Genomic DNA, 19,860 nt, shown 5'->3' on the forward strand with positions numbered 1-19,860 from the left:
ATAAACAATCTAACCTTACACTTAAAGGAACTAGAGAAAGAAAAACCCAAAGTTAGTAGAAGGAAAGAAATCATAAAGACCAGAGCAGAAATAAATGAAATAGAAACAAAGAAAACAATAGCAAAGATTAATAAAACTAAAAGCTGGTTCTTTGAGAAAATAAACAAAATTGATAAACCATTACCCAGACTCATCAAGAAAAAGAGGGAGAGGACTCAAATCAATAAAATTAGAAATGAAAAAGGAGAAGTTAAAAAAGACATCGCAGAAGTACAAAGCATCAGAAGAGACTACTATAAGTAACTCTATGCCAATAAAATGGACAACCTGGAAGATATGGACAAATTCTTAGAAAGGTTTAACCTTCCAAGACTGAACCAGGAAGAAATAGAAAGTATGAATAGACCAATCACAGGTAATGAAATTGAAACCATGATTAAAAATATTCCAACAAAAAAAGTCCAGGACCAGATGGCTTCACAGGTGAATTCTATCAAACGTTTAGAGAAGAGCTAACACCCATTATTCTCAAACTCTCCCAAAAAATTGCAGAGGAAGGAAACTCATTCTACGAGGCCACCATCACCCTGATACCAAAACCAGACAAGGTTGTCACAAAGAAAGAAAACTACAGGCCAGTATCACTGATGAACATAGATGCAAAAATCCTCAACAAAATACAAGCAAACAGAGTCCAACAACACACTAAAAGGATCATACACCATGATCAAGTGGGATTTATCCCAGGAATGCAAGGATTCTTCAATATATGCAAATCAATCAATGTGATACACCATATCAGCAAATTGAAGAATAAAAACCATATGACCATCTCAATAGATGCAGAAAAAGCTTTTGACAAAATTCAACACCCATTTATGATAAAAACTCTCCAGAAAGTGGATATAGAGTGAACCTACCTCAATATCATAAAGGCCATATACAACAAACCTACAGCAAAAATCACTCTCAATGGTGAAAACCTGAAAGCATTTCCTCTAAGATCAGGAACAAAACAACGATGTCCACTCTAGCTGCTATTATTCAACATAGTTTTGGAGTCCAAGCAATGGCAATTAGAGAAGAAAAAGAAATAAAAGGAATACAAATTGGAAAGGAAGAAGTAAACTGTCCCTGTTTGCAGATGACATGGTACTATAGATAGAAAACCCTAAAGATGCCACCAGAAAACTACTAGAGCCAATCAGTGAATTTGGTAAAGTTGCAGGATACAAAATTAATGCACAGAAATCTCTTGCATTCCTATACACTAACAACAAAAGATCAAAAAGAGAAATTAAGGAAACAATCCCATTCACCATTGCAAAAAAAGAATAAAGTACGTAGGAATAAACCTACCTAAGTGGGTAAAAGACCTGTACTCAGAAAACTATAAGACACTGATGAAAGAAATCAAAGATGACACAAACAGATAGAGAGATATACCATGTTCTTGGACTGGATGAATCAATATTGTGAAAATGACTATACTACCCAAGGCAATCTATAGATTCAATGCAATCCCTATCAAATTACCAATGGCATGTTTTATAGAACTAGAACAAAAAAATCTTAAAATTTGTATGGAGACACAAAAGACCCCGAATAGCCAAGTAATCTTCAGGGAAGAAAAACAGAGCTGGAGGAATCAGACTCCCTGACTTCAGACTATAGTACAAAGCTATAGTAATGAAGACAATATGGTACTGGCACAAAAACAGAAATATAGATAAATGGAACAGGATAGAAAGCCCAGAGATCAACCCATGCACCTATGGTCAACTAATCTATGAGAAAGGAGGCAAGGATACACAATGGAGAAAAGACAGTCTCTTCAATAAGTGGTGCTGGGAAAACTGGACAGCTATATGTAAAAGAATGAAATTAAAATACTCCTTAACAAAATACAAAAAAATAAACTCCAATGGATTAAAGACCTACGTGTAAGACGAGACACTATAAAACTCTTAGAGGAAAACATAGGAAGAACACTTTTTGATATAAATCACAGCATAATCTTTTTTTTTTTTTTTTTGCGGTACGTGGGCCTCTCACTGTTGTGGCCTCTCCCGTTGTGGAGCACAGGCTCCGGACATGCAGGTTCAGCAGCCATGGCTCACAGGCCCAGCCGCTCCGTGGCATGTGGGATCTTCCAGGACCGGGGCACGTACCCGTGTCCCCTGCATTGGCAGGCGGACTCTCAACCACTGCGCCACTAGGGAAGCCCAGCATAATCTTTTTTGACCCACCTCCTAAAATAATGGAAATAAAAATAAACAGATGGTACCTAACGAAACTTAAAAGCTTTTGCACAGTAAAGGAAACCATAAACAAGATGAAAAGACAACCCTCAGAATGGGAGAAAATATTTGCAAATGAATCAACGGACAAAGGATTAATCTCCAAAATATATAAACAGCTCATGCAGCTCAATATTAAAAAAACAAACAACCCTATCAAAAAATGGGCAGAAGACCTAAAGAGACATTTCTACAAAGAAGACATACAGATGGCCAAGAGGCACATGAAAAGCTGCTCAACATCACTAATTATTAGAGAAATGGAAACCAAAACTACAGTAAGGTATCACCTCACACCAGTTAGAATGGGCATCATCAGAAAATCTACAAACAACAAATGCTGAAGAGGGTGTGGAGAAAATGGAATCCTCCTGTACTGATGGTGGGAATGTAAACTGATACAGCCACTATGGAGAACAGTATGGAGGTTCCTTAAAAAACTAAACATAGAACTACCATGTGACTCAGCAATCCCACTACTGGGCATATACCCAGAGAAAACCATAATTCAAAAAGACACATGCACCCCAAAGTTCATTGCAGTACTATTTACAATAGCCAGGTCATGGAAGCAACCTAAATGCCCATGGACAGATGAATGGATAAAGCAGATGTGGTACATATATACAATGGAATATTACTCAGCCAAAAAAAGGAATGAAACTGAGTCATTTGTAGAGTTGTGGATGGACCTAGGGACTGTCATACAGAGTGAACTAAGTCAGAAAGAGAAAAACAAATATCATATATTAATGCATATATGTGAAATCTAGAAAAATGGTACAGATGAACCAGTTTGTAAGGCAGAAATAGAGACACAGATGTAGAGAACAAACGTATAGACACCAAGGGGGGAAATCGGCTGTGGGGTGGTGGTGGTGGGATGAATTGGGAGATTGGGATTGACATATAAACACTAATATGTATAAAATAGATAACTAATAAGAACATGCTGTGTAAAAAAATAAAATAAAATTCAAAAGAAAAAGAAAAAAAATGATGAGGAAACTAAGTTAAAAAAAAAAAGAAGAAAAAATAAACTTCTCTCCGCTATTCAAAGAAAGACCTTTTTAATGTAGATTCAATCATTCTTTTATTTTTATCATGTTGATTAAAACCTTTGTCATAGAAAGACATGGTATTTCAAAAAAAATACCCAAGAATACTGATAAAACATTGCAAATATAGACAAAAAATGGTCATTATATTTGCATTTGTATATAGTGGTATGTTATATAAATGACCTAAATAAGCTGTCTCAAAATGGTAAAAGTAAATTGTTGTTCAAGTAATATGAGTATCTTTTCAAGTATTAATGAAGACTGAAAATGTTACTAAGGTGCAGAGACGCTTAAGATAAAGGCTTGAAATAGAACAATGGAATCTTGTAGGTCTTGCAAACCCAGGCTGTAAGATTGAGGCATTTGTTTCTGAACGATTACAGTGAGCAGACCAACCTTCAGTCAATTTGAGGAATGCTCAGCAAGACAAAGATAATGAGTGCACACCCTTTAATTCTTCATGTTGCTTCCACAATATTTTCTTTTTCTTTTTTTTTGTAAATTTATTTATTTATTTTTGGCCATGTTGGGTCTTCATTGTTGTGCACAGGCTTTTCTCTAGTTGTGGTGACAGGGGTGTTACTCTTCATTGTGGTGTGCAGGCTTCTCATTTCGGTGGCTTCTCTTGTGGAGCATGGGCTCTAGGTGTGCAGGCTCAGTAATTGTGGCTCACGGACTTAGTTGCTCAAAGGCATGTGGGATCTTCCTGGACCAGGGATCGAACCCGTGTCCCCTGCATTGGCAGGCGGATTCTTAACCACTGCACCACCAGGGAAGTCCCCACAATATTTTTATCAATGAAATGGCAAAGTTATTGCCATTTTCTTCTTTGTTTCTCTTGCTATGCAATTTACTATCCTTCTCCAAAATTTACTTTCTTTAAAGGAAGTTTTATAGCTCTGAACTTGTGGAAGAGAAGCTGTATTCTTTATAAACAAATATTAAGCCTTATGCAGAAACTTGGGATAGATGCTTTCAGCAATCAAACTAAAGCTGTAGTTTACAGTGAATCATTTGTAGGGATTATCATTCAAAATATAATTGTCCTAAATGTCAACAATTTTAATATTTTTGTTAACCTCATGCAAGTACTCAAGAGGGTAGACTTTTTTGTGTGTTAATCAAGTTGTTGATGCTCAGTCATCAAATATTTACTGCTTGTTTTTTTATGTGCCTCATTCTATTTATGTTAAATGACCTTTAGTCTCTAGTCTAAAGCAATAAAGTAAATGCTTCCTGTTTTATCGATTAGGAAAAGCCTATTTTCACACTAATAAAATGAGAAGCCCAGTTTAATAAAATACTTTTTTCTACCAGTGGCCACAAGTGAACTGGAGACTTGAGCATGTTGGCAGAGGTCAACTGAGAGGACAGAGGTCAGATCTGCGGTAAATCAACTTCCAGGAACAAATCACTGGACACTATAAAAATCAAAAGTGGTTCTTTAAGAGACCAGCTTGACCCTCCTTAACCAGAAAATAACATCTGACCTGGCAGTGAAATTTATCACAACATTTCAATTAAAACTTGGCAGGCACGCTGGCAACACACTGTTCTTCCACAGTTGGCCTTGTTATAGGAAAAACAGAAAGGAGGGGAAGAATGGATATTCTTGCTTCATATTACATAACAGGTATGATCTGTACAATATCATTTTTCTCAGCCACATGAAGTTTTCTGGAGACTTGATAAACATGCTAAGTGTGGATAACACATGGCTTTTCACTAATTATTTTCTGTTCAGTTCTTTCAGATGTCTGCTTCCCTATGATATTAAAAAACAGCCTGCTAGTATTTTCAATTAAAGAATAACCTGTTTAGTGTTAGCAGATATTTGGAGTTTGGCAGGCCACACAAAAACATTCTTAGGTATCTTTATTTTTAATTTACTTTTTCAATCACTCATGTATATGTATTCTAAATTTCAAGTAATTCAGTTTGATCATATGGTTTTCCTCCCACCTCCATCAAAGAGAATTACACCAGAAATCAAGAGAAAAACTTAATTTATACACGTCCATCCTTTTGGATGTGATAACTGTGATCTTATACCTACTATAAAGTACAACATTTAAAGATGAGTTTTTAATCTAAGTGACATACATTGTCTCAGCAGCTTTCACAATGGAAGTAGTACTAGGAAAATGAGCACTCAAATGACATCACATCTTTGGCAACAAGGGGTCTTTATAGAGATAAAAAAAACTTGAGTCATATAAAAGTTTGTTAACCCCTTGAATCATTTAATTTCACATATGGTTCCTGTGTATAATAATAGAAACTTCTCCTTTGCTAATATTAACTGTGTGACCCATCAATGGTAAATTATTGTAAAATGAGATGGCAGAAATAGATACTTTTAAAGATTTCTTTTAGCTACTAATAGTTGTAATCTCTAAATATTTCAAATATAAAATATTAATGTAATCCAGATTAGTTGTAGACTCAGGATAAAGTTTAGGGTTTTCTGACTTTTAGGCTACAGAAACACTTGGATTTACAGGTCTTTGTGAGACTTCAGAAAGAATGCACTATGCACAAGTTGCCTTACTTAATGCAGGCAACAAATCCTAAAATCAAAAAGAAAGTGGGGCTTCCCTGGTGGCGCAGTGGTTGAGAGTCCGCCTGCCGATGCAGCGCACCCGGGTTCGTGTCCCGGACATGCCACAGAGCGGCTGGGCCCGTGAGCCATGGCCGCTGGGCCTGCGCGTCCGGAGCCTGTGCTCCGCAACGGTAGAGGCCACAACAGTGAGAGGCCCGCGTACAGCAAAAAAAAAAAAAAAAAGTGGTCCTATTCCAGCTGAGTTAATGAGGCAAGTAGGTATAGTCATAGTATCTTTACAATTAGATCAACAGATAGATATATATCTATATATTTAAAATTATTTTATTTATCTAGTGTTGATATTAAAATTTAAAATATATAAATACTGATGATATTAAAATATATGAGTATTTTATTCAGCTAATGACCATATAACAGATGTCAGTGTTTGTGTTAACATTTATATTTTTCAATTAAATTGGGATTTATTACCAATTTATTCATATTACTGATTTAATCATCACAGGATCTTGTATAAAGACCTGAGATGGATTGTATACCTGAGGGAAAGACAAACAACTCACTCAACACATTGTGCAAATCAAAGCTTTGCAAGAAGTCAAATAGAAAAAAGTGATGGGGACATGAAAGCAGCATGTGACACACTGTAAAATAGTATGCCAAAATGAAAGGAAACTGCAAGGACAATATCCCCTTGCAAACAGTGATCAGGTTTCAACAAAACATTATCCATTGATGCATTAATGTTTTGCACTAGAATTTTATTAGAATTTTGACTTTGTTTTTAACTTGTAACTTCTTTTGTATAACAAAAGTTGATTCAGGAGGGGGGTTTTGCAAAGTTGGGGGATCGTATCAATGGTGGAAAGGCTGTGAAAGCATGCTTTCAAGGAAGATGGAGCTGCTTGATGAAGACCTGAGGAAGGATAGAACTTAGAGTATTCCTCAAAAAGAATGAGGTAGCTGGTCAGAGAGAAAAAGTAGTGTCTGAAAAGTGAGATGAAATTAAAGATATTGGCAATGTTTGTTTCAGGCCTTTATTGTGGTTTCCAATTACTCCAATACTGAGAATTTAAAATGAACTATTTACAACTTAACGTGTTAACAAGTAAACATGTTTGTATTCTTAATTTAGATGTTGCTGAAAACATTCTTTTGGGATGAAGCAGCCATGAAGTTTCCTGCTCAGAACTCCCTTCAAAAGAACCCTCTGCAGGAAGCATAGTTGGCTGTCAGCCTTCAGCTGCCACCCTTTTTGATGAATCAAGATGGTCAACCGTGGCCACGGTTACCTTGTGCTCTACCAACTCAATGACGAAACTCTCCCCAAATGGAGAGTTTAAGTGAAACTGTCATAAAAGTATTGTTGATAAGTGATTTTTAAATATAAATTAAACAAAAGACAAAGAACTTAATAGCATATGTTTTGCAGTAATTTTGAAAATTTAAAGACATTTAAAAATATTTAGTATTATATATCGTACACATTTATGAGTAAAGGAATTTGGTGGAAGGGGACATAGGTCTTACCAAAAATTGTACCATAAAATTTTACAAAACAGAGGAAATCTTTGAGCTAGATGATCTGTAGCTTTTTTAAAAATCCAAAATTACTGTCTCAATTTCTGTTATAACATTTTGGTCTATTTTATTTAAAGAGATGGCTCACAAAGATTATCACAGATGCAATCACTTATGAAATTTGTCTCTAGAAATTAAGGATGGGGCATGAGGAATATTTCTTACATTTTTTATAACAAACTTACATAACCTTTTTATTTAGAAAATAATGGAAATTATAACATCATGTTCTAAAATATCTGAGCTCTCGGTAAACATTTTTATACCATTGGTATATATGAATTTATATATGAAACATTTACATATAAGATATAAAATTTATAAATAAATGTAAACATTTAACATGAAATGAAACTAAGAATTAATACGTTCAATTTTTCAAATCCCCTTAATTTTATAGATGAGGAAAGTAGCTCAGAAAATCAATATAATTTCCCTAGTTCATATACATACTTTGTGATAGAGCCACGGTAGACATGCTGTCTTTCTTACTCAATCAGTCTATTAGTCAGACAAAAATGTTTAAATGAATGTTTTCTATGTAACATCCTATGGTAGATGCTGAGGATACAACAGTAAGCAAGTCAGATACTGTCTTTGCCTTCACAGCCAATAATTAGAAGTCTTGAGCAATATGAATAATAGGTACTGAGTAATTCAGAAACATGTAACAAGGGTTCCTGATCTACTTGGAGAAATCAGGGAAGGCTTTCCTGCAGAAGTGTCATTTGGGCTAATACATAGAGAGTTTATTCTTATAGATTTTTTTTTTAACTTAACTATTTTATCCTATGCCAGGTAGTAGTTTGTACTAAAATGGTGGTTGCATGTTTCAAGCCATTATTCGCAGTCATTACTCATCAGGTACTCAAAATTCCCTTCATATCTAGTGTTTATTATTACATTTTGCAGAGAGTCATATCTACAAATGTGACTGACAAAATTTAAACTACGGTGCTTATTAACCAAAGCAATGCTTTCTTCTGAGTGCCCCTGCATTTTCACCTGATTAATTTCTGAAGCAAACTGCATCCTTTTTTATATGACATCTCTTTTATCTTTACATAGAAAATTAACAAATTAAAATTTAACAATTTAACAGAAAATTAATAAATTAACAAATACTTTCATCCCCTTCTGTTTGGAAGAGTAGCTTTCTGATTACAATCAGAAGATAATTTCTCCTATTTGGTCCCCTTGGGGACCCTTATTTTGCCTGCAGGAGGTATTTAATAATTGCATGGCTAAATTAATCAGAATTGTCAGTTAAAAGCATCAGAATCTACTCTGGCGTTTTGGCAAAAAAAATAAATTTATTGAAGGGTACTAACAGAAAGTCCAGAGAAGCAGAAAAAAAGGTATGCAGTCAAAAACAATGCCAATGCCAACTACAGAGACCTTTCTAGCAAGGACATCACTGCCTTCCCCACTCAGCTTCCATAACATTTAGGACTGCATGCTAGAAGCTCTACCATCTGCCATTCCATGATAACCAAAAGTCTCTACCACTGTGAAGGGAACTCCTCCACAAAGGGCTCCCAGCACACATTGCTTGTTTCTAAAAACCAAGATTTCCAATGATGCCTTGATTAATAGAACCTGAGTCAGTTGTCCACACACTACCCTCAAGGGAATCTGTAGATTAACCTTTTCTAGGTTCTGCACTGGGAACGTGGGAAAGGACAAAAACAAGAGGAATTTATTTAAAGACACTGGTTAGCCGTATATGACAGAATTCTACATTACCCAATATTGTGTAGGCTACAGAGTCAAAATATTCTGAGAACAGCTTTCTTAAGTGTCCCTGATCCTTTACATTTTAAATGAAGTCTAATCAAAGAGCAAAATCTGTAAATACATGTATGTACATCTTTGTGTACAAACATATATTTATATAGCAAATAGTCAGTGTCATGGGAACCAGTAAGAAGAATAATGAAGGTTTATGATGAAAGGCCCATGCTCTAAGGAAATTAAAATAATAGTATAAAAATATTTTAATTTTACAGTGGTAAAATTGGGAATATATGTTGAACAGTTGTTAAACAAATTTAGTGCACTTTCCATTAATAGTGGTGTACTAGTTTTATACTGCTGCTGTGGTGGATTATTACGAATTTAATGACCTAAAAAACACAAATTTATTATTTTTCGGCTCTGTAGGTCAGAAATCCAACATCAGTCTCACTAGACTAAAATGAAAGTGTCTACAGGGCTGACTTTATTTCTAGAAATTCTGGAGGAGAATCCATTTCCTTGCCGTTCAAAAATTCTAGAAGCTCCCCTCATTTCTTTGCTCATAGCCCCCTTCCTCCATCTACAAAGCCAGCAACGTTGCATCTCTCTAACAGTTCTTCAAGTCACATCTTCCTCTGACCACAACTGGGAAAAGTTCTCCCCTTTAAAGGACTTAAATTGATTATATTGGGCCAGATAATCCAGGCTAATCTCCCCATCTCAAGGTCTATAATTTAATTGAATTAGTGACATCCTTTTGACATTTAAGGTAGCATATTCATCAGTTATGGGAATTAGTACTAGGACATGGATACCTTGGTGGGGGAAATTATGTCTACCTCAGGTTACATAACTGCCTCACCTTTCATGTTCAGCTACCTGGTGAAGATAAAAAAAAATTCAAAGATAGTAGAGAAAAAAATTTAGTTTAAACCTTAGTACACCCACTGTATTTCAAATCTTCCCTTTAAAAAAGTCTTTACTAAAAATGTATAAAACTTGTCAGAACTCGTACAATAATACTTCAGTAAGCTCTGTAGGACATGATTTGCATATGGTTTCTCTATTATATTTTAAGTGACAGTGTGATGATTCAAAATATAACAGTAACTTATATGTCCTGGTAGCAGAAATAAAATGAATAATAAGCAATCATTTTACACAGTTTTGTATATAAATCACAAATTCATAAGCTTTTCAAATATAAAGTAAAAATATAATTCTAAATTGCATTTTCAAGTGCTCTGATTTAGGACTGACAATAATGGGTAGATCCTACTTTGAATATTGTCAAGATTGACAACATTTAATGTTAAGATTTTCCACCGTTGCTTCCTTATCAAATCATCATAAAGCAGTGCAGGTAATATACACCAGACATAACTATAAGGACACAGATGAGGTCCCCTGATACTTCCTTTGTTCTTCATCTACTAAAGCCTGTAATTAAGTGGTCAGTGCAGCCCACGTGGAATAAAGAACTCTCCAGGTCAGAAAGAAAAGAATCGCTCTTTGACATAAATTATAGCAATATACTTTGGATCCATCTCCTACAGTAATGGAAATAAAAACAAAAATAGGCAAATGGGACCTAGTTAAACTTAAAAGCTTTTGTACAGCAAAGGGAATCATAAACAAAACAAAAAGACAACCTACATACAGAATGGGAGAAAATATTCGCAAACGATGTGACCAACAAGGAATTAATCTCCAAAATATACAAAGAGCTGATATAGCTCAATATCAAACAAACAAACAACTCAATCAAAAAATGGGCAGAAGACCTAAATAGACATTTATCCAAAGAAGACATACAGATGGCCAGAGGCACATGAAAAGATTCTCAACATAGCTAATTATCAGAGAAATGCAAATCAAAACTACAATGAGGTATCACCTTAATTCTTAATTCTGTCAGAATGACCATCTTCAAAAAGTCTACAAATAATAAATGCTGGAGAGGATGTGGAGAAAAGGGAACCCTCCTACACTGTTGGTGGGAATGTAAATTGGTACAACCACTATGGAGAACAGTATGGAGGTTCCTTAAAAAACTAAAAATAGAGTTACCATATGATCCTGCAATCCCACTCCTGGAGATATATTCAGAGAAAACCATAATTTGAAAAGATACGTGCACCCCAGTGTTCATCGCAGCACTCTTTACAATAGCCAAGACATGGAAACCGCCTAAGTGTCCATCAACAGATGAATGGATAAAGAAGATGTATTATATATACACAATGGAATATTACTCAGCCATAAAAAAGAATTCAATAATGCCATTTGCAGCAACATGGATGGACTTAGAGATTATCATACTAAGTGAAGTAAGCCAGACAAAGACAAATAACATATGATATCACTTATATGTGGGATTGAAAAAAAGATACAAATGAACTTATATATGAAACAGAAATAGAGCCACAGATATATAAAACAAACTTATGGTTACCAAAGGGGAAGGGGGGCTGGAATAAATTAGGAATTTGGGATTAAAATATACACACTACTATATATAAAATAGATAACTAACAAGTACCTACTGTATAGCACAGGGAATTATACCCAATATTTTGTAATAACCTATAAGGGAAAAGAATCTGAAAAAACATATATATGTATGTATAACTGAATCACTTTGCTGTACACCTGAAACTAACACAACATTGTAAATCAATAATATTTCAGTAAAAAAAAGAATCAAAGGAATCTTTCCCCTTGTACCACTGGGTTGGGGAAGGAACATCAGCACTCAAGAGTGTTCCTACTATCATGTAAGGTAACTTTTATATCATCTATAAGTCCTTCTATGTTTGATTTCTCACTGTACCATTGGACCTTCAGAGGGCCTGCCATAAGCTACCATAGTTTCAACATACATTAAAATTTTTTTTTCAACTTTAAAACAGCTTTTAGTTATCTAAAGGGCACAATATATTTTTTAGAATGCTTAAATATATTCTAACAAAAACTTTCTTTCTGGAAATAGTAAATCTGACTTCGAAAGAAACACTTTTTCAAAAGGAACAAGTTCCAACATTTTTAATCACAGACTCAATTTCAGTGCTTGTGATTGGTCTGTTTATATTTTCTATTTCTTCCTGGTTCAGTCTCAGAAGGTTGTGCTTTTCTAAGAATTTGTCCATTTCTTCCAGGTTGTCCATTTTATTGGCATATAGCTGCTTGTAGTAATCTCTCATGATCCTTTGTATTTCTGCACTGTCAGTTGTTACTTCTCCTTTTTCACTTTTCAAATCTGTTCATTTGAGTCTCCTTTTTTTCTTGATGAGTCTGGCTAATGGTTTATCAATTTTGTTTACCTTCTCAAAGAACCAGCTTTAATTTTATTGATCTTTGCTGTCATTTCCTTCATTTCTTTTTCATTTATTTCTGATATGATCCTTATGATTTCTTTCCTTCTGCTAACTTTGGGGGTTTTTTTGTTTTTCTTTCTCTAATTGCTTTAGGTGTAAGGTTAGGTTGTTTATTTGAGATGTTTCTTGTTTCTTGAGGTAGGATTGTATTGCTATAAACTTTCCTCTTAGAACTGCTTTTGCTGCATCCCATAGGTTTTGGGTCATCATGATTTCATTGTCATTTGTTTCTAGGTATTTTTCCTCTTTGATTTATTCAGTGATCTCTTGGTTATTTAGTAGCATATTGTTTAGACTCCATGTGTTTTTATTTTTTACAGATTTTTTCATGTACTTGATATGTAGTCTCATAGCGTTGTGGTTGGAAAAGATACTGGATACGATTTCAATTTTCTTAAATTTACCAAGGCTTGATTTGTGACCCAAGATATGATCTTTCCTGGAGAATGTTCCATGAGCACTTCAGAAGAAAGTGTATTCTGTTGTTTTTGGATGGAATGTCCTATAAATATCAATTAAGCCCATCTTGTTTAATGTATCATTTAAAGCTTGTGTTTCCTTATTTATTTTCATTTTGGATGACCTGTCCATTGGTGAAAGCGGGGTGTTAAAGTCCCTTACTATGATTGTGTTACTGTCAATTTCCCCTTTTATGGCTGTTAGCATTTGCCTTATGTATTGAGGTGCTCTTATGTTGGGTGCATAAATATTTACAATTATTATATCTTCTTCTTGGATTGATCCCTTGATCATTATGTACTGTCTTTCTTGTCTCTTGTAATAGTCTTTGTTATAAAGTCTATTTTGTCTGATATGAGAATTGCTACTCCAGCTTTCCTTTGATTTCCATTTGCATGGAATATCTTTTTTCTTCCCCTCACTTTCAGTCTGTATGTGTCCCTAGGTTGAAGTCGGTCTCTTGTAGGCAGCATATATATGGGTCTTCTTTTTGTATCCATTCAGCCATTCTATGTCTTTTGGTTGGAGCAATTAATCCATTTACATTTAAGATAATTATCGACATGTATGTTCCTATTACCATTTTCTTAATTGTTTTGGGTTTGTTATTATAGGTCTATTCCTTCTCTTGTGTTTCCTGCCTAGAGCAGTTCCTTTAGCATTTGTTGTAAAGCTGGTTTGGTGGTGCTGAATTCTCTTAGATTTGCTTGTTTGTAAAGGTTTTAATTTCTCCGTCAAATCTGAATGGGATCCTTGCTGGGTAGAGTAATCTTGGTTGTAGATTTTTCTATTTTATCACTTTAAATATGTGCCACTTTAAAAATATGCCACTCCCTTCTGGCTTGCAGAGTTTCTGCTGAAAGATCTGCTGTTAACCTTATGGGGATTTCCTTGTATGTTATTTTTCCTTTGCTGCTTTTAATATTTTTTCTTTGTATTTAATTTTTGATAGTTTGATTACCATGTGTCTTGGTGTGTTTCTCTTTGGATTTATCCTGTATGGGACTCTCTGCACTTCCTGGACTTGATTAACTATTTCCTTTCCCATATTAGGGAAGTTTTCAACTATAATCTCTTCAAATATTTTCTCAGTCCCTTTCTTTTTCTCTTCTTCTTCTGAGACCCCTATAATTCGAATGTTGGTGTGTTTAATGTTGTCCCAGAGGTCTCAGAGACTGTCCTCAATTCTTTTCATTCTTTTCCTTTATTCTGTTCTGCAGTAGTTATTTCCACTATTTTATCTTCCAGGTCACTTATCCGTTCTGCCTCAGTTATTTTGCTATTGATTCCTTCTAGAGAATTTTTAATGTAATTTATTGTGCTGTTCATCATTGTTTGTTTGCTCTTTAGTTCTTCTAGGTCCTTGTTATACGTTTCTTGTATTTTCTCCATTCTATTTCCAAGATTTGGTATCATCTTTACTATCATTACTTTGAATTCTTTCTCAGATAGACTGCCTATTTCCTCTTTGTTTGTTTGGTCTGATGGGTTTTTACCATGCTCCTTCATCTGCTGTGTGTTTCTCTGTTTTCTCATTTTGCTTAACTTACTGTATTTGGGGTCTCCTTTTCACAGGCTGCAGGTTCATATTTCCCCGTTGTTTTTGTTGCCTGCTCCCAATGGCTAAGATTGGTTCAGTGGGCTGTGTAGGCTTCCTGGTGGAGGGGACTAGTGCCTGTGTTCTGGTGGATGAGGCTGGATCTTGTCTTTCTGGTGGTCAGGACTGCATCCGGTGGTGTGTTTTGGGGTGTCTGTGACCTTATTATGAATTTAGGCAGCCTCTCTGCTAATGGGTGAGTTTGTGTTCCTCTCTTGCTAGTTGTTTGGCATAGGGTGTCCAGCACTGTAGCTTGCTGTTCGTTGAGTGGAGGTGGGTCTTAGCGTTGAGATGGAGATTTCTGGGAAACCTTTCACCATTTGATATTATGTGGAGCCGGGAGGTCTCTGGCAGACTAATGTCCTGAACTTGGCTCTCCCACCTCAGAGGCACAGGCCTGACACCTGGCCGGAGCACCAAGACCCTGTCAGCCACACAGCTCAGAAGATAAGGGAGAACAAAAGAAAGAAAGAAAAAATAAAATAAAGTTATTAAAATAAAAAATAATTATTAAAAATTAGGGCTTCCCTGGTGGCGCAGTGGTTGAGAGTCTGCCTGCCGATGCAGGGGACACGGGTCCATGCTCCAGTCCGGGAAGATCCCACATGCCGCGGAGTGGCTAGGCTCGTGAGCCATGGCCACTGAGCCTGCACATCCGGAGCCTCTGCTCCACAACGGGAGAGGCCACAAAAGTGAGAGGCCTGCGTAGTGCAAAAAAATAAAAAATATATAAAAAATTAAAGAGCAATAATAAAAAAAGAAAAAAATAAGAAAGAAGAGAGCAACCAAACCAGAAAACAAATCCACTTATGATAACAAGCGCTAAAAACTATACTAAAAAAAAAAAAACAACAACAAAATGGACCGACAGAACCCTAGGACAAATGGTAAAAGCAAAGCTATACAGACAAAATCACACAAAGAAGCATACAAATACACAGTCACAAAAAGAGAAAAAGGACTATATATATATATATATATATATATATATATATATATATATATATATATCATTGCTCCCGAAGTCCACTGCCACGATTTTGGGATGATTTGTTGTCTATTCAGGTATTCCACAGATGCACGGTACATCAAGTTGATTGTGGAGATTTAATCCTCTGCTGAGGCTGCTGCGAGAGATTTCCCTTTCTCTTCTTTGTTTGCACATTTCCTGGGGTTCAGCTTTGGATTTGGCCCTGTGTCTGCATGTAGGTCGCCTAAGGGCATTTGTTCTTTGCTCAGACAGGTCGGGGTTAAAGGAGCAGCTGATTCGGGGGCTCTGGCTCACTCAGGCCGGGGTGAGGGAGGGGTACAGATGCAGGGTGAGCCTGCGGCAGCAGAGGCCAGCGTGACTTTGCACCAGCCTGAGGCGTGCCACGTGTTCTCCCGGGGAAGTTGTCCCTGGATCATGGGACCCTGGCAGTGGCGGGCTGCAGAGGCTCCCGGGAGGGGAGGTGTGGAGAGTGACCTGTGCTCGCACACAGGCTTCTTGGTGGTGGCAGCAGCAGCCTTAGCGTCTCATGCCCGTCTCTGGGGTCCGTGCTGATATCCGCAGCTCACGCCCGTCTCTGGAGCTCGTTCAGGTGGTGCTCTGAATCCCCTCTTCTCCTGCACCCCGAAACAATGGTCTCTTGCCTCTTAGGCAGCTCCAGACATTTTCCAGGACTCCCTCCCGGCTAGCTGTGGCGCACTAGCCCCCTTCAGGCTGTGTTCACTCCGCCAACCCCAGTCCTCTCCCTGGGATCCGACCGAAGCCCGAGCCTCAGCTCCCAGCCCCCGCCCACCCCGGCCGTTGAGCAGACAAGCGTCTTGGGCTGGTGAGTGCTGGTCGACACGGATCCTCTGTGCAGGAATCTCTCCGCTTTGCCTTCCGCACCCCTGTTGCTGTGCTCTCCTCCGTGGCTCTGAAGCTTCCCCCCTCTGCCACCCACAGTCTCCACCCACGAAGGGGCTTCCTAGTGTGTGGAAACCTTTCCTCCTTCACAGCTCCCTCCCACTGGTGCAGGTTCCATCCCTATTCTTCTGTTTTTTCTTTTATCTTTTGCCCTACCCATGTACGTGGGGAGTTTCTTGCCTTTTGGGGGGTCAGAGGTCTTCTGCCAGCATTCAGTAGGTGTTCTGTAGCAGTTGTTCCACATGTAGATGTATTTCTGATGTATTTGTGGGGAGGAAGGTGACCTTTCGCCATCTTGAAGGTCTCCTCTTGGCAACTTTCAAATACACAATACAGTATTATTAACTATAGTCACCATGTTGTGCATTACATTCCCAGGACTTATTTATTTAATTCACATGCTGATATTTCAGGTATATAACTTAAATAATGTGCTCTTCAAGCAGGAATTATGGTCTTTCTACTAACACTCGTTGTATATTTATGGAAATTGAGTATGTAATATAAGCTACAAGGACAATCAAATAGCAAAATTTATGGTACTTGTATGGGCATCTGTAACATAAGATTAAGAATTAGTAAAAAGACATAAACAAAAGTGCCAAGTTACATAAATTAAAAAGGAAAGCTTCAGGAGTTCCCTGCTAACCTAGTTAGTGGTTAGGATTCCGGGCTTTCACTGCTGTGGCCCAGGTTCAATCCCTGATCGGTGAACTGAGATCTCACAAGCCGCATAGTGACGCCAAAAAAAAAGAAAGAAAGCTTTTAGAGGGTTTTCTTTAAATACAAAATACATAGAATAACTAATAAGAAGACAATATAACAAAATCTATAAGGTAGATAAAAGAATATCTTTTTTTTTTGGATTCCAGTTTTTTTTATTTTTCCCTTTTTACACAAAAAAAGTAGAAGAAATAACACAGGATTAAAATCGCAAAAGTACTTAATTGGTAGAACACACATAAACACAAAAATCCAGATAGGAAGACAAGCTTATTTACAATGAGGAAACACATGTAAATTATGGTAGCTTGTATACGAAATATTAAAAAAGAAAAGTCAAACATATGCTACATGGTGCCACTGTTACAGCAATACTGAAGGGGAGAAAACAACTTTTCTTTAGGAACAGATATACCACAAGGTCCAGGTTTTATAGCATCAGTGCAATGAATTCACAAAACTATATTACAGCTAGTTAATCAGTTTAAAAATTGTTCCCAAATATGTCACATTTCCAGCCCTCAGAAGTTCATTCCTACAGATTTCAACTACTCCATCTATGGGGACCAAAAGCAGCCAGTGTTACCATAAAATGAGAAACTTGAGGCTTACCTTTAAAGGCTTATTCTGGTCTTGAAAAACTAGTAGGATTTTCTACTGAAATGAATCTTGACTAAACACAGGATGAGTTTTGTTCTTTATTGGCTGGTCTTGGAATGAAGATCATAGACATGACTCTTAACCTATTATGTACTTTAGTTTCAGTTAGCTGAAAGTCTGAAATTAAAAGTATGCTAAAAATCCTAAATACCATCTTGTGTAAGCCTGCTACTAAAAAGCCTTTAAGGATGTACTAACTTTAAGTGCAAGGGAACAAGAGTTCTAAGCCTGTCAGACTCCCCATTTGGGAGGAAGGATCAATGTTTCCAACAAGTTGCTAAATTCTGCACAAGGGAGAAACCAACACATACTAGGCCATGGAATTAGGTTCATTTTATTCCCCAAGGATTCTTCTCCCACAGTATTGAAACAGAATGAGGAATGAATCTTAATTGGTCTCTTCATCAGAAGTGGTAAACTTGGTTTCTATATTCACGAAACCAGACTCTTGTTTAAGCAGACTGTGGAAGCAGACAGTAGAACCAGCTTCCTGTAGTCACAGACCATGATCTTGTATCCAGCTAAAGCAAAGATCAACTTGAACAGTGATCCCAAGCCACTGTCAACTGTACTAAAGGATGAAGTTCACCACTATATTATTTTAAAAGTAAGAGCTCAATTAACCCTGGGTGAGAAAAACCAAAACAAGTGGTAATGATGAATGAGTTGTCCATATAAGGCCAGCTGATGAGAACACAACCATGAAGACACTGGCCATAAAGCCTTACTTGGCAAGTCGGAATTTCTACTAAGGGCAGAATGAGGGACAGCAAAGAGCTACATCTGTAACGTTTTTGTATCCAGACAGCATAACAGACACTGTCCCCAAGGACAATGTATACACCATTAATCACACTGAATAAAGCAGATGCATTATTCATTTTTCTTTTCTTTTTGTTTGAGAAGCTTGTTTATCTCTCTTTTGGCCATTCCAATGTATTTTGAAATGATTCCATGTTGGTTTAGTCCAGGAAGCAAGAGTAAGAAAGTCACTAGCAGGTAGGAGAGAAGGAGGTTGTGGACTTGCTGTCCCACCCAAACAACCACAGCAAGAGAAATGATCATGGTCATGAAGTACAGTTTAGGCTTTTCTTTCTTTAGCATAAGGAGGTGTTTCTACCAGCCCACAGCTCTGCGTCGAGTTTTTACTAGATTGCTGCAAATTTCAAGAACTCACTGCTGTTACTCAGTGGTCCATTTATTGGAGCCAAAAATTCTAGGTGCTAGAGTGGGAACAAGGTAGTCAGCCAAGCACAGAAACATAACAAAACAGGAAACAACTGACAGAATGGATGGATCTAGATAGTAGATAGTCAGAAACACCAAAGAAACCATACCCATGATGGCAGGTGGAAACCAGGCTCTTCCTCATTGGAGGACTTCATCTGCCATCAGCATAACTTCTCCCCATCTTTGCAGCTACTCTTCCAGACTTGCAGTCTCTGCAGCCAGCAGACTGGTGCTGCGAGAATCTCCTTCCACCATTGTTCCCAAGGTGCCCCCTCAGCTAGTTCAAGATGCCCCCAAAACTGGCCTTCCTCAGAGCCACTCATGACAACCCTCATAAAAGGATATCTTAATTAAAATAAAATGGTTAAAGAAATGTACTTCTGTACATTAAAGTAGTGACAATATAATCAACCAGAACAACAACAAAAAAATAGAAAGCTCAGACACATACATACAAATATTTAAATGTTTTATAAATAAAATTATTCTAATTTTAAATCAATGATATCTTTTTAGTTACTGATCTGTTGAAAGAAAAAAAATAATGGTTAAAATGAAAGGAAATAGGGGCTTCCCTGGTGGCACGGTGGTTAAGAATCCACCTGCCAATGCAGGGGACAGGGGTTCGAGCCCTGGTCTGGGAAGATCCCACATGCTCAGAGCAACTAAGCCTGTGCG

The 19,860-nt window shown here is 36.9% G+C and overlaps 1 pseudogene; it reads right to left on the reverse strand.

The window, feature by feature from the left end:
* Positions 1 to 16,761: 16,761 nt before the first annotated feature.
* Positions 16,762 to 19,659, reverse strand: LOC111186826 (ADP-ribosylation factor-like protein 6-interacting protein 1 pseudogene; annotated as a pseudogene).
* Positions 19,660 to 19,860: the final 201 nt, after the last annotated feature.

This window comes from Delphinapterus leucas, chromosome 3 (genome assembly GCF_059928025.1).
Source record: "Delphinapterus leucas isolate spDelLeu-1000000601 "Yukka" chromosome 3, BTC_Dleu_Yukka2, whole genome shotgun sequence".
Lineage (NCBI taxonomy): Eukaryota > Metazoa > Chordata > Mammalia > Artiodactyla > Monodontidae > Delphinapterus > Delphinapterus leucas.